Source organism: Lepisosteus platostomus, chromosome 5, assembly GCF_059453375.1.
Source record: "Lepisosteus platostomus isolate fLepPlt1 chromosome 5, fLepPlt1.hap1, whole genome shotgun sequence".
In the NCBI taxonomy this organism is placed as follows: Eukaryota; Metazoa; Chordata; class Actinopteri; order Semionotiformes; family Lepisosteidae; genus Lepisosteus; species Lepisosteus platostomus.
In genome coordinates this window covers 33,653,235-33,667,735 of record NC_142615.1, presented here as the reverse complement: position 1 = coordinate 33,667,735, position 14,501 = coordinate 33,653,235, and the positions used below count along the sequence as shown (strand labels likewise).

At 39.9% G+C, this 14,501-nt stretch overlaps 1 pseudogene across 1 annotated transcript in view; it reads right to left on the bottom strand.

Moving 5' to 3' along the window:
- LOC148665690 (scavenger receptor cysteine-rich type 1 protein M130-like) overlaps positions 1–14,143 on the bottom strand; it is a 267,138-nt pseudogene extending 252,995 nt beyond the window's left edge. Inside the window, exons 1-4 of the transcript XR_015936280.1 lie at positions 14,086–14,143; positions 8,087–8,401; positions 4,109–4,417; positions 1,139–1,412 (exon numbers count right to left, since the gene is read on the bottom strand). The product of XR_015936280.1 is annotated as a scavenger receptor cysteine-rich type 1 protein M130-like (transcript). The remainder of the gene's footprint in view (positions 1–1,138; positions 1,413–4,108; positions 4,418–8,086; positions 8,402–14,085) is intronic.
- Between the last annotated feature and the right edge of the window lie 358 nt (positions 14,144–14,501).

The following is a 14,501-nucleotide window of genomic DNA, read 5'->3' as shown; positions in this document are numbered from 1 at the left end:
GAGAGGAGTTATAGACTTGTCCTACAGAGCACTGAATACCTGTTAGACACACAGCACTGTCCCCTGTCTCATACAGAGAGGAGTTGTATATTTGCACCACTGAGCCACAGCCCAGCTGTCTGCAGACCACAGAGGCCTCTCTGTAGCCCCAGGAGTGCTGGAGGAGTGTCCCCCAGGTGCTGTTGTAGTGAACCTCCACCCGGCCATCACAGTGACTCTCTCCTCCTGACAGCCGGACTCCACCATCTAGAGCTGACAAGGATGAATCTAAAAAATAAATGAACATCACGTTTTATTGTCAGATATCAGTACCATAAAAGCAGCCCACGGAGATGGAGAATTTGTTTTGTCCAGGTGAAAAGATGGAAAATTTGTTCATACCTGCCTGATTTCACCGTTATCTTTTGGTAAAATTAACATGACACATCCATGTGTTCAACCTCAAGAAGCATTGTTTTTAAATAATAATAATATCACTTTATTAACCCTTTACAATTTCTTGCATTAGGAATTATCTTTTCACATATCCCAGCTTGCTCTCCATGAAACACACACAGACAGGGCGAGAGCATGGGGTCAGACCACAGGGTCTGCCATTGTACAGCAGCCCTGGAGCAGTTGGGGTTACAGGCCTTGCTCAGGAGCCAAACAGAGTAGGATTCCTCTGCCAGTCACAGGATTTGAACCAGCAACCTTTCAGCCATAGGCACAGAGCCACCACTCCACCCAATGTTAGTTATTAACAGTTTTTCAACAAAATGTTTGGACATCATGTTTCATTTATTGGATGGCATTGTGGTGCAGTAGTTAACATTGCTGCCTCACAGCACTAATGACCTGCATGTTCTTCCCATGTTCACGTGGATTTCCTACCACAGTCCAGAAACATTCTGACAGGTTATTTAGATTTTGGGATAACTGCCCCAGGTATCGGTGTGTGTTTGTGTCTGTGTGTGCACTGTGACGGACTGGTATCACTTTCTCCTGTTGTTTGCTTGGGTAGGCTCCAACTCCCCCATGACCCTAAATTGGATGAAGCTGTTAGAAAACGGTTGGAATTTCAATTTAAAAGACAATTTTTCACTAGGATCCAACAGATTGATGGAAGTGGAGCACCAGCAATGTGTCAAAATCACACTGCTCTCCCCCATGTAGAGACAGCACAGTGTGAGAGACGGCTCTCATTGCCCCGGCACTCAAACACATCAGCCCATACTGGTCCACTGCCCTGTCAAACCAGGCCTGTCCTGTTGCTGCTACAGCCTCCCCGCAGCCCAGCTGCTGGCAGAGAACACTGGCATCTCTCAGGTCCCAGTATTGGTCACACACAGTCCCCCATTTACTGTCGTACTGCAGCTCCACTCGTCCAGAGCAGGAGTCCGAGCCATTCGCCAGCCTGAACCCTGTGTATCCTGCAGATAGGAGAGAACTTCATCAGCATGACACCATAACAGGGCACATGAAATACAACAATAAAACAAAATCAATAAGATGAAAAAACTGTAACATCCAGCTCTCAGTGACTGAGAGACCAACAGAAAGCTTTGACTAAGAACACATATTGTGATGCCATGTTAAGGCTTCTTCAAGACGTGTTACTTTTCCCAGGGACTTCTTTATTTTTGCCAAGCTTTCCCAGTACCTAAGATAGTGATGTGAAGCTCACAGGAGACAATGTGCTCCCTGCTCCAGGCCTGATGAAACCAGGAAGGACAACCAGGAGAAGAAGACACAGAACAAATACTGCCCGATCAGCAGCCTCCAGGCTGAAGGCTTTCACTTTTATTTTTCATCACTACAACCCCAGCCTTAGACCTGAAGAAGAGCGTTGTGTTATGCTCCCACCTAGCCTTCCCAAAACTTAGAGAGTGTGCAGGTGTGCCCGTTGTGGCTAACAATGAGCCGCAAAAAAAACAAAAACAAACAGCACTTGTGCCGGTCTGTGTCTTCTAGGATATAATGCCAGCGAACTCTTGTTTTTATGTCCACTATAACTACGCTGGGCAAACGTTCTGAGGTCAAATTCTTCCAGCACGGGGTACCTTTAAAGCGGAGACGACTACACCGACATTTTTTGGCGTGCCTTCTCTTTAAAGCCCTGGCCAAATATGAAGACAATAAATAATTTCCTAAGATACGCGATTAAAAAATAAATAAATAAAAATTTGAATCTCCTGCGGAACACATTCCATAAGAATCAGCGGTTTTACAGTATATATCGCCTTTAAAGGTGGCTTCTCAAAACGCTTTACGGGATAAAAACAACCAGAACAGCAGCAACAACAATATTGTATTTCGTTGCACTTTGAAAACCAAGTAATAACTTAACTATACAGTACGTGCAAACGTTTCGTATGTTGCTGTCGTGAATGCCTGCGTACCCATAAGTATCTTATTTGCCTTGAGTCTGTCTACAGTATATCTGTCCCACTACCCCCATCTCTCCCTCAATTCAATTCAATTCAAGGTGTTTTATTTACATGACAGATGGGTACAAGCAGTGTTGGGTATGTATATTGTAACACTTACTGCCGACAGGCACTGTGTAAGACCCGGCGTACCAGAGCAGCGCACCGAGGAAGCGTTTGCATTTATAACTTAGTTTTTAAAATTAGTCAAGCAATATGAACTCCCGGAGTGCTGGCTGTGATGAATTAAACCGGTCTCACAGGTATTCAATGTAGGAAGTACAGTGTTAAGTGGTAGCTGGGCTACTCCCTCAATAGAATCGCTTTAAGGAAAAGCATTTTCAGAGAGCAAACACGCTGTGTTTATGTAGAAAAAGCGATTAGGTTTATGAGCAATCTAATTACCTATTCGCTTAAAACGCTATATAAAATAAAGTTTATTTAGAGATGAATGATCAGTGTCGCAGTTTAAATAATGTGAGTCAGGAAACTAACACAGCGCCACCGGATTTAATAACGCAATAAAAACGCTATAAAATAATGTGACACAGTACAGCACAGTACAATAATACTGACCATGACTTTAGAAGCATAAATTACCTTACACTCAATTTAAACACAAGCTGTCTTTCTGTATGAACCTCTAAGCTGGTTCATACAGAAAATGTAGAAATGCATTAGCCTGATTATGATTAAAAAACACATAATTAAACACGCATTTGCGATTTAAATCAGAACACGATTTAAATCAATATAAATATTTATATTGTAATGCATACTGTCCAGCCTCCATTTCTCTATAAAAATGAACTCTGTTGCACACACACACACTAGAAGCAGGAACTGCTGTCAGAAGGGAAGATATGTTCAAAATATCGCAAATATCGATCATGTTGCGATATTTTGAAATATAAAAGTCAATTGATTGTCCATAATATCGCTTCCATATTTTTTTGAAGAAATGTTTGTTAAAAGAAAAGTCCAGCACCAGCTGGATTCAAACACACAACCTGCCAGTTGGTAGCCACGCACCTAGACCAGCAGGCTACAAGACAGCTCGCATGAGCAGGCAGGCGAAACAGCCCTACACAGCCCTGTGCAGTACACGGATATAATCATACCTTTATTAAATTCTTTAGATACGCGATTCCATATTATATTCCCTTTTAATCAAATTCTAAAAGTATGCTTGTTGACTCCGGTATCACGTTAGTTAAAGACTTCGAACCTTACAATGTTTAGGGAGAAATGGAATACTGGTGTGTATTTTTTTCTTTAAAGTACCAAGACCAGCTATATACTGTATGTTTATGTTCCAAAATTAATATCGTTTATGGCCTTCACACGCGTTACAGTATGCTCCTATTCTTTTTATGCTCAGCTACTAAGATTTCCCTTCAGTGGTAAAATTCAATATCTACAACGGGCACAGTAAAGATGTTTACAGTAAGTCTTTCTTCAACAGACCAACGGACCACGAGTGCCCCTGTCGGTCAACCAATCACGCACCGCGGTACCCCGTGTCATCTTACCTGCGGTACGTGTCTGTACCGCTCACTTTGAATGGCTGCATCTGTAAGGACTGTCCAACATCAGTGCTACACTAGTCCTACACAACTCTTATACATCGCCTCTGCAATACCCTGGGTTGTGTCACAAATGACAACGACCTCTCCTTTAGTCAAGTGATTTTATCTTACCTGTGCAAGTCAGACCCACAGCTCTGCTCTGGGAGCAGCTCTGCTCTGGCCTGGCTACAGTGGGGCAGTGCTGTAGCTTGGACTCTTGTCCTGTACACTGGAACTGCTCTGACCCGACTGGATCCTGGCCCTGTCGGAAATGAGCGCCTCTGTGTATCACTGAAGGAGCCCCACAGTCCAGCTCCCGACAGACAACCTCTGCATCCTGCCAGTCAAAGTCAGAGTCGCACACTGAGGTCCAGGTGTTCTTGAGATTCACCTCCACTCTCCCAGAGCAGAGACTGTGTCCGTTCACCAGCCTCACAAAACCTGTAATAGAGAACTACAGGCTGTCAGTCTGAGCAGGTAATCTCTCACAGTGCAGCTCATTGCTCACTGTCACTGAACCTGGTGCCTGTGAGAATGAAACTTACTACCCTATGAAACTAAACCAACTTCATGTGAAAAAATAAATATCATAGACTCTCAATTTAAATCTTGACTTCTTATTGTTCCATTCATAAACAGATTTACACCTACAATTTGGCGTAGAAAATTACATTTTAGAAATACATACACTATTACAATCAATTGTACAATAATGCAGAGTGCTTTCAATAAGAATATAGATAATAGAATAGATATAGACAAAAAAGTAGATAATAGGATATAAATAAAAATGAAATGAAAGAGAGGAGAGTCGGAAGAAAATCTCAAAGGTCAACGTCAGAAAGTTAAACCAAAAAATCTTTTAGGGCTGAATGTTTTTACTGAAAGTAAAATTGATTGTTTTCCTCTAGAAATAATGTAGATACATGTACATCTAATAATTGTAGATGAATGTTAAACTCTGTTAAGATCAAAGACTCTAAATCCTCAATCTCCACCTCTGTGCTCTAACATGTGCCTCTAAAGAAGGTGTTCAGTGCATCATTACCTGTACGCTGGGGCAAATACAAGATATGAAAATCAGAGACACTAAATTAATCAGTTTGTGTAATACCACAAATCAAACTATCACCATCATTCCAGCTGTTGCACATGTTCATAGCAATAACCACAGTGCTGAAGATGCCACCTGTGGAACACATTCGACTGTAGAATAAGTAAAAATAGAAACTGATCACAAATCCATCCATCCATTTTCGAACTGCTTCTTACAATTCATGATTCCCAGTGTAGCTAGTGATGTAGACTTAATAAATACAGAAGAAAAAACAACTGATCCATATCACCAAATTCACAGAAGCAGAATGGCATGTCATATACTCAAAGAAAAGATTCCCCCTTGCCTAGCACTGCTGAAACAGGACTGTCTGACCTGGGCACTGACACACACTCTGGACAAGACCAGGACTGTCACAGCCTGGCACTGCTGGAGCAGGACTGTCTGACCTGGGCACTGACAGACAGTCTGGAGAAGACCAGGACTGTCACAGCCTGGCACTGCTGGAGCAGGACTGTCTGACCTGGGCACTGACAGACGCTCTGGACAGATCCAGGGTTGTGCTTCTCCACATGAAAGCAGATCTCAGAGAATGACACACTCTCATGGAGTTCAGCTCCACGTACACACAGCTGGGTCTAGCAGTCAGCTCCTGGCTATGTTAGGGATTCGGTAAGAGAAACCGAAACCAGTGAATGAACCCACTTGCAGGAGCTGATAAAGCCTAGCCGTGATCCGAAGAAAGCCGTAGTCGAAGGAACGAGCCGATAGTCCAGGGGAAGCCAGAGATCCAAACGGAACGAGTTAGCGAAGCCAAACCGTGATCCGAAACCGTAGACAATAGAGCAATCCGGGAGTCCAGGGGAAGCCAAAGATTCAAAACAGAGGGTGAGTACCGAACCCAAGCCATGATCTGAAAAACCGCCATCAAAGGGGTAAAAAGCGTAATCCGAAAACCAAGAAAGACACAAAGCAGAAGAAGGAGTAGCGCAACCAGGAAGCTCGAAAGGAAAACCAATACTGAGCAAGGAGGTAGGGAAAGACAGGTGTTTAAGTACAGGATGAGACGGGGGTGTGGTGGTGAATAAGTAAACTGATAGGTAGACTGATGAAGTAAGGCTACGCCTTCTTCTGCCTCCTCCGTTGCCGGGAGGCAGGGATTGTAACAGGCTACAGTGCATCACAAGAAAATACATGACCACCAGTGCCTTAAAGAAGTCAAAATATGGCAGAGCAGTTTAGATGTTAGGGGTCTAGTCTGAAATATCAAACCTGAAGTCATTAATTTACATAAATGAGCCAACAGAACTGTTTCTTCTCTATTTATATCCAAAGCTGCATTGGTTTCTTGGATTCTTACATTCTGGGCTCATCAGAATCAGACCGACAGTCACTCCACCACCAAGGATCAGCCCTTTGGACAGCTGGTAGTGCAGCTGAACTCCACTACAGCACTGAGCCCCACAAGACCATTAAAACACACCTGAAACTGACCAGATCCACTGACACTGACACCAACATACCATTAAAACACACCTGAGACTGTCCAGATCCACTGACACTGACACCAACATACCATTAAAACACACCTGAGACTGACCAGATCCACTGACACTGACACCAACATACCATTAAAACACACCTGAAACTGACCAGATCCACTGACACTGACACCAACATACCATTAAAACACACCTGAGACTGTCCAGATCCACTGACACTGACACCAACATACCATTAAAACACACCTGAAACTGACCACATCCACTGACACTGACACCAAAATACCATTAAAACACACTTGAGACTGACCAGATCCACTGACACTGACACCAACATACCATTAAAACACACCTGAAACTGACCAGATCCACTGACACTGACACCAACATACCATTAAAACACACCTGAGACTGACCAGATCCACTGACACTGACACCAACATACCATTAAAACACACCTGAGACTGACCAGATCCACTGACACTGACACCAATGTACCATTAAAACACACCTGAGACTGACCAGATCCACTGACACTGACACCAACACACCATTTAAACACACCTGAAACTGACCAGATCCACTGACACTGACACCAACATACCATTACAACACACCTGAAACTGACCAGATCCACTGACACTGACACCAACATACCATTTAAACACACCTGAGACTGACCAGATCCACTGACACTGACACCAACATACCATTTAAATACACCTGAGACTGACCAGATCCACTGACACTGACACCAACATGCCATTTAAACACACCTGAAACTGACCAGATCCACTGACACTGACACCAACATACCATTTAAACACACCTGAAACTGACCAGATCCACTGACACTGACACCAACATACCATTTAAACACACCTGAAACTGACCAGATCCACTGACACTGACACCAACATACCATTTAAACACACCTGAAACTGACCAGATCCACTGACACTGACACCAAAATACTATTAAAACACAGCTGAGACTGACCAGATCCACTGACACTGACACCAAAATACCATTAAAACACACTTGAGACTGACCAGATCCACTGACACTGACACCAACATACTGTACCATTTAAACACACCTGAAACTGACCAGATCCACTGACACTGACACAAAAAAACACCTGAAAATGAAAAGGCATTTCACCCAACAGCACAGTGGAACCACAGCAGATTGTCACTTCACTAGTGCTAAAACAGTAAAGGCGCAGTGAAGTAGATACAGACTCACTGAGCACAGCCTGCCTGTTTAAACTGAACAACACTGAAGTGCCTGGAGACAGAGGATGAGCTACAGGCTCAGTGAGACTGCATAAACACAGAGGAAACACAGAAACAAGACACACCAATCAAATCAAATATATTATGTTTATAACGTATATTGCTTTGAATTATTATTATTATCATCATATTATCAATACTAGATTTTAATTAATTTAATTTAATTTAATTGATCATGATGATGGACTCTAGATCAGTGGAAGAGTTTTCATTGTCCTCAAGCTGGAGACTGGAGAGAGTCTCTGTCTCTTACCTGAACACCTCACTCCAGCATCATAGACATGAGGAATGCTATACTGTTTCACTCCATCTTTTCCACAGTCCCTCAGCACAGACTGAGACCCGCTGCACTCGACCCAGCTCAGCAGGACTGATCCAGACCCTGGTCCGAAGTGAGCTCCTTCTGGTGCTGATACACCAGATCCACAGCCCAGCTGTCTGCACACCACTGTAGCATCATCCAGATCCCAGCCATTGTCATAAACTGTCCCCCACTCTCCACCATGATACACCTCCACTGTCCCCTCACAGGGACTGGCACCATTCATCAGCCTCACATCAGCACTGCCTGCAGAGAGAGAGAAACAATCCCTATCACCATGTCTACAGGATATTTTCATACTAAGACATTTTAGAAGCACATCTGGAATTTGTATTTTGTCTTACCTGTTTGATTGGATTGCTAGTCTCTCCCATGGGGAACAAGAGACAGTGGAGTGACAGGAAGTCCACCAGCAGCCATCTTACCTCTCCCTCCACACACCTGTGCCCAGATCCTGTTATATATCTCTCTGTCCATATCACTGTGTGACTGCAGAGGGCTGTTCTGCTGTGGTTACTACAGTGGACAGTGGCTGTAAAGACTGTGCTTATGTGTTTCTAAAAGCTGTGGTCAGTATAGTGGACAGTGGCTGTAATGACGGTGTTCCTGTGTTTCTGGGAGCTGTGGTCAAGAGAGTGGACAGTGGTTGTAATGACTGTGTTCCTGTGTTTCTAGAAAATGTGGTCTGTATAGTGGTCAGTGGCTGTAATGATGGTCTTCCTGTGTTTCTGGAAGCTGTGGTCAGTACAGTGGACAGTGGCTGTAATGACTGTGTTCCTTGGTTTCTGGGAGCTGTGGTCAGTACAGTGGTCAGTGGCTGTAATAACGGTCTTCCTGAATTTCTAGAAGCTGTGGTCAGTAAAGTGGTCAGTGGTTGCAATGACTGTGTTGCTGTGTTTCTAGAAGCTGTGGTCAGTACAGTGGACAGTGGGTGTAATGAGTGTGTTCCTGTGTTTCTGGAAGCTGTGGTCAGTATAGTGGTCAGTAGCTGTAATGACGATGTTCCTGTGTTTCTGGGAGCTGTGGTCAGTATAGTGGACATTGACTGTACTGACGGTGTTCTGGGTTTCTGGAAGCTGTGGTCAGTACAGTGGACAGTGGCTGTGGTGTCAGAAGGCTGAATGACTGAAACCAGGTTTGGTGTATCTGGTGTATCTGGGTCTCAGGCCCCACATGTACTTAACAGTGCACACTCCCTGCATGTCTGTATCAAGTAAGAGATTTAAACACTGATAAGTCTTTTTAATGGTCTACTTTGAAAATAAGTTATAAAATCCAAAACAGAATCAATAAAAATATTTTCTTAATAGATGGATGCTTCACAACTTGTGCTGAAATATGTGAAGTGTAATGCTGCAGAAAGATGGAAAATCTGCAGCAGGAGATATAATTGAAACCCAGGCGCGGGACTTTGAGCTCTTTCAGAGTTTGAATGATCAGGGAGTAACAGATCGAATGCAGGCTGCTGAGCTGAATGAAAGCAAAAATAAAGAGGGACACCTGTCTCCCAGCTGAAATAAAGAAAAGAAAGGCTGGAGAGTCAGCGAGGAAAAGGAAAGAATTAAAACACAGAAAATATTTCAGGATCGAAGAGCAGGAGTAGTGAGAAATTAAAATAACCAAGTGATAAACTTGACTATGAGAGGAATGCGATCGCTAGGTTCACAAGGTTTAGCTCTAACGATGGAGATTCGGTGTTCTGAACAGTTTCAAATAAAGAGGTGATTAGTGTGACTGGGAGCCTGAATGAAAGACTGAAGGTTTAATTGAAAGACGTCCTGACCCAGTCTGAATGACAGGGTGAGCGCTCGAGGGAATGTTGCTGTTGACGTGAGTCAGTCCCAGCCCAGACTGTACGTGAAGTGTGTATACTTACTGTCCAGGGCACATTTACAGTAACTAGATTTGTTCTTTTTTATTAAATTTTCAATCACCTTCAGTTTGGAGTGTGAAATATTTTTTTCCATTACACACTATATGCTACAATTCACTATTTTTTACTCATATATTTTTTGCTATGCTTACATGATAAATATGTGAACAATGTGTTTTAGCTTTTACCTCTCAAGATCTTAGTACATAATTCACAGATTGAATTATAGTTGCACTTAATAATATATTCTAGAATCACAATGCACAGGTTGTTTTTATTAATCTTTTTTTTTAATTCCATAATGTAAGAAAAATTATCCCTATCATTAGTTATCTAAGACTTACAAACAACAATTCATTTAGCTGTGAAGTATCAGTCAAATGCAGAATAAACATGGAAAAAATAATTAAACCTTTATCTCTTCAAAATGAAGGACTTCCGGGTCAAATACACATTTCTTCCAACATAATAGACACATTTCTCAAATAAAACCCTAGTCTGAACAGATCCCAAACTTTTGTTTAAAGTTGAAAAAACTACAAGATTTGCCTCAGGACTCTGAAACTGGACATTGTTGTCTAAAAGCACCCAGTATGGATTCAGGTCAGAAAACTACAACACACTCCAATACAAATACCTACCACCTGAATGTGACTGTTATAACAAATAAACACAACTATATGTCTTGTCCTCAATCATGTTACAATGTTAGATCCTTCTGTAATATAATTACCATAGTATCTAAAACTACTGTAATCATTCTCAAAAATAACCATGGATCAAAAATATTTTAATACATTTACCTTCAGTACTCTTATTTGTATTAGCACATTCACCTGCAATAGTTACTAATATTATTTGTTAATCGGAAACGTGCCTTAAATATACTTTTATCTCTGATCACCTGTCTGTAATAGTTCTTTGCACTAAAATTCTCTCAAAATACTCTATTTTTTAATAACATTTCCATAATGTTATAATGTTATTATTATTAATGTTACTTTAATAATACAGTAAATACAAAATGTGTCAATAGTAATAATACTGGAGTCTCAATAATACTCTAGTATTTAATAACACACTTATCTCAGTTAAAATATTAGTCTAAAAATACTCCAGTGTTTAATAACACATCAGTTAATTACTTTAATAAAACATATTAATTCATCATTGTGTAAAATAAAATATCAGTCCAATCAATACAACAGTGTTTAAAAACAACTGATCTCCGTTAATACACTAGTCTGTTATTATACCTGTTAGAGAGGGCAGAATTGAGCACAATGAAATAAACAACCCCTGGTAAATATTTTGAAGACGTTGTATTATTGTTAAAACATTTGTATTCCTTTTTTTTTTTGCAAATGGGAAAATTTCCACAAGTCCTAGCACATGACCCAAATTACAACCAATATTTTGTTTTTTATTATTATGGTAATAGATAAGGGATTGTCAAGTTGTACAACATTTTTGATAAAGTTGATAAATATCTACTATATTAATAGTTATAATAATTATATGTTAGTACTTAAAAAACATTATCCTTAGTCTGTGTTGTGTGTAATAGTGTATAACTGCATATAAAACTATTAATACAGCATTAATAGAAAATAGTTTAAAAAACATATAAGCTGAATTAATATTATGATTAATTGTAGAGGTGAAATTCTTGTTAATACTGCAAATTGTTTATTATTTTTTCTTATTTATAGCACCAGAATAAAATCAATTATAATTTTAAGGAATATCCATAAAGCTGAGTTTTAAATTAAACAGAAAAGCGCTTCTGCATGCTGTGGTCACTACGGCGGGCAGTGGCTGTAATGACTGTAGAACCTCAGATGGCTGGTCCTGGGTTCCAGTAGACTGTGGTCACTATACTGGACATTGGCTGTACTAACTCTGTGGCTTCCAAGTCCTGGGACCAGTGTTTCTGTGTTACTGGGACCTGTGGTCACAACAGTGGTCAGAGGCTGACAGGTACTTCACATGTTGTGCTGAAATGTGTGTGAGGTGTATATTCCCATTGTCTGTATGTGAATTGTTGACAATGATTTTCTAATCTTTACCTGCCAACATCTAAACTTAACACATGATCATCAGATTAAATTATATTAAAGAACAACATTTTTCAAAAATACCAGACAGCCCAGTAAAACTGTACCGGTCGTAATAATATTTAATATTTATTAATTAACCATACTATTTTTAACCATACTATTTTTGCACTTTTCCAAGAATTACCTTGCACTGTTTTTGTCCTGTTATATTTTCTCTGTTTGCGGAATTTTGCACAGCTGTGATTACTTGATTACATGTTATTTATGTTATGTTATTACATGTTACTGTTTTTGCTATTGTGTTACTGTCTATTGTCTTATGTTCTGTCCTATTTATATAATGCACCTGAGTGACTAATGAGAAACACTTTTCATTATACTATGCACCTGTGTAAGTTTAATGACAATACAGTTGAATTTAATTGAATTCAACAGGTTTAACATATAGGCACAGATACATTTATTGTGATGTTGTCCTGAGCAACTGCTCAAAAATCTAAACTTGAGTCCTGTGATTACGAATTAATTTTTAAATATTTAATTTGTATGATAACATGTAATTAAATATTTAATTTGTATTACTTATACTTATATAATTGCATTTGATAATAATTTCAGATTCCGAATGTAGTCAAAAACATTAAAGCATTCTTTTTAAAACTTCACAATTTACAAAAAAAACCTGTCATTAGATAACTAACCTAAAAACACAAATTAAATTATTTAGCTGTTAAATAATAGCAAATCCTGTATAAACACAAAACACAACTACCATTTTTTAATTCTTCCTGTAATGCCACAATGTCTTGTAGTTGTTCATGTTATTAATGTTACACCTCAGTTTCTGATGAGACCCCAGTTAATAATAATACACCTACAATACTAAGAATTTCCACAATTTTGTTAATATTTTTCATTTTATAGCTTATAAACCAATAATGAATGTAACTTTTATCAGCCTGTGCTTTTCAATGTGAAAACAAGCAAGCCTGGTCTTTATGAACAAGGTATACAAATACAAATACATACAGTATACACATTTTATTTTCACACTATAAAAATACAAGAGGTAATTGTCCTATGACTGAAAATACATATTCAAAATGTAATTGTATGTCTTTAAAATGAAGAATTCACATTCATAACTTCCTATCATATTGGAACACATATTCTTATAACACCTAGAGGTACTACTTGTTTTCACAGCAACTGAATATCACACAGCTTACTGATAGAAACCTGGACTGTCTGAATACACCAAAGATATAATGGCAGCATTAAAACTCCAGTCTTAATTCTCTAGCATAAACACTTTAGGTGGTAATAACACATTTACTGTATATCTATTAATACATCAGTCTGTAATAATTTAATATCAGTCTCAGTAATAATCCACTATTTAAAAACGTGTGTATCTCTATTAATGCACCAGTCTGTAATAATACAATACTGAGGAGTCAGAATTGAACACAATAAAACAATAAACAACCCAGGGTATTTCTGAATCATCCTGTACAATATGATATTATTCTAGAAACATTTTTTATTGCTCACACTTTTTTTGTTTTCGAGTAAATGAAGACTTTTTCACATGTCACAGCATATCACAGTACTGAGTAAGTTAAATAACTTTTTAAAGATTTTATACACTCCATGTTTTCACAAAATTATCAATAGAGGGTGATAATGGCCAGCTTCTGCTGTATCCATCTATAACATTATTATTATATAATATTTAGAAATCTTAAGAATATTTTTAAAAAATCCAATAAAAATTAAAAGCAACTAATTATATTTAGACACATCTAATTATATTTCCTTACTTACAGACCAAGATAAAATACAGTTATAATATTTTTGATGAATACCCACAAAGCTGAATGTAAATTAAACATTTAAAAATTGTTCAACCCACTTATTGCTCCATTTCCATCAAAACTTTACTTAATTTAGTTCCAGTTGTTGTCTGTCTGGACAGGAGAAGACTGGTCACTTACTGGCTGAGCTGTGCAGCACCAGGACAGCGAGAGAGAACATGGACAGGCAGCTCTCCATTGTCATCAGGACAGAGCGCAGCTGAGACCCCTGTCTTCACCCCTGAGCCCACAGGGCAACTGAGCTGCTGCTCTGCACCCCAGACCCCCAGTAACAATACAGCCCCCCGCCCCGCCAATCACACACAGCACTGCCTTTTTAGACTGACAGCAGGAACCTCTCACACAGGCGGGTCTCCAATCACACAGGACCCTTTCATTCTTCTCCATATATATCAGAGACACATCACTGTTTCCTCTCCCTGAAGACACTCCCAGCAGCGCGGAGGAGAGGAGAGACAGGAGCAGCTCTCCTGTCTCACTGGAGGAAACACAGATACAGATACAGACAGCAGGGCCGCAGGTGCTACAGGGGCAGG